Source organism: Telmatherina bonti, assembly GCF_933228915.1.
Source record: "Telmatherina bonti genome assembly, chromosome: 4".
NCBI lineage: Eukaryota > Metazoa > Chordata > Actinopteri > Atheriniformes > Telmatherinidae > Telmatherina > Telmatherina bonti.
The window spans coordinates 39,713,445-39,715,846 of NC_136622.1; positions in this window are offsets into that span (position 1 = coordinate 39,713,445).

Consider the following 2,402-nt stretch of genomic DNA (forward strand, 5'->3'; position numbering starts at 1 on the left):
TGTGTGTATATATATATATATGTGTGTGTATATATATATATGTGTGTGTATATATATATATATGTATGTGTGTGTGTATATATATATGTGTATGTGTGTGTGTATATATATATATGTATATATGTGTGTGTGTATATATATGTGTGTGTATATATATATGTGTGTGTATATATATATGTGTGTGTATGTATATATATATGTGTATGTATATATATATGTGTATGTATATATATATGTGTATATATATGTGTGTGTATATATATGTGTGTGTATATATATGTGTGTGTATATATGTGTGTATATATGTATATGTGTGTATATATGTGTATGTATGTATATATGTGTATGTATGTATATATGTGTGTGGATGTGTATGTGTGTGTGTATGTGTGTGTGTGTGTATGTATGTGTGTGTGTGTGTATGTGTGTGTGTATGTATGTATGTGTGTATATGTGTATGTATATATGTGTATGTATATATGTGTATGTATATATGTGTATGTATATATGTATATGTGTATGTATATATGTATATATGTATGTATATATGTATGTGTGTGTATATATGTATATATATATGTATATATTCTTGTTCTTTACTATTTGCAGATCCTTCACGGGACTTGCCATCATATAAGCAAACTTACACACACTGATTTCTGTGTGAATGGCCGCTATGGCCCTGTGACGTCAACCAAGCCAGCCAATCACAGTTCTAATCCACCCATGAAAAGAGTCACCAAAAACAACAAAAATCTCCTACAATATTTCCACACAACTCTCCAGAGAATAGCAGGTCAGACCTCTATTTTTAATTCCTCTTATGGAGAGTGAACCAGCCCACACTTTAATGTATTTTTGCTTTTTCTATTTTTTTTTTTTTTTTTTTTTTTTTCTGTTCCAACTTTTTCATCTGATACATGCTCATAAAGCTTCCTTCTGGAAACCCACATTCTTCACAGCAGAACGTTAAATAGTTTACTTACATATTGCTGCTTTAAAAACACCTTCATAAAATTTGGTTTAGGTTGCTCCTCCTTTCCCCCTATAGTCCCCATCGTCACCTGGTCTTATATTTCTGTTATGTCAGTCCTAAAAGTCTACTCACAGGGCTTCTTTTTGGAACCTGATCTCGTATTTCTACTCACAGGGCTTCTTTTTGGAACCTGATCTCGTATTTCTACTCACAGGGCTTCGTTTTGGAACCTGATCTCGTATTTCTACTCACAGGGCTTCGTTTAGTAACCTGATCTCGTATTTCTACTCACAGGGCTTCTTTTTGGAACCTGATCTCGTATTTCTACTCACAGGGCTTCTTTTTGGAACCTGATCTTGTATTTCTACTCACAGGGCTTCGTTTTGGAACCTGATCTCGTATTTCTACTCACAGGGCTTCGTTTTGGAACCTGATCTCGTATTTCTACTCACAGGGCTTCGTTTTGGAACCTGATCTCGTATTTCTACTCACAGGGCTTCGTTTAGTAACCTGATCTCGTATTTCTACTCACAGGGCTTCGTTTAGTAACCTGATCTCGTATTTCTACTCACAGGGCTTCGTTTAGTAACCTGATCTCGTATTTCTACTCACAGGGCTTCGTTTAGTAACCTGATCTCGTATTTCTACTCACAGGGCTTCGTTTAGTAACCTGATCTCGTATTTCTACTCACAGGGCTTCGTTTAGTAACCTGATCTTGTATTTCTACTCACAGGGCTTCGTTTAGTAACCTGATCTCGTATTTCTACTCACAGGGCTTCTTTTTGGAACCTGATCTCGTATTTCTACTCACAGGGCTTCTTTTTGGAACCTGATCTTGTATTTCTACTCACAGGGCTTCGTTTAGTAACCTGATCTTGTATTTCTACTCACAGGGCTTCGTTTAGTAACCTGATCTTGTATTTCTACTCACAGGGCTTCGTTTAGTAACCTGATCTCGTATTTCTACTCACAGGGCTTCGTTTAGTAACCTGATCTCGTATTTCTACTCACAGGGCTTCGTTTAGTAACCTGATCTCGTACTCACAGGGCTTCGTTTTTGGAACCTGATCTCGTAGAGTCTATATCTCTGTTTTTGTTTTAATTTTGCTTTATTTTTATTTATTGTCAAAGTCAGTCCTGGGGAAAAGGAGCGCAACCACCATTATTATGAAAACAGTCGACAATTTTATAAACATAACTGTTTCAGTTCGATTAGTATTAAGAATCACTCAGTCTATAATATTATATCAAAAACCACTTTCAATCAAATTATAATTTTGGAAAAAATATACTTCTCACCAGATAAATCCACACGTGGGTTGAGATCCCTTCGTGATCGACCGAAACCGGTGACTGTGGCCCTCGTCACTCTTAAGGCCTATTCGAGGTTTGAAGATGAATCTGTTTGGACACCACTTCTGACAC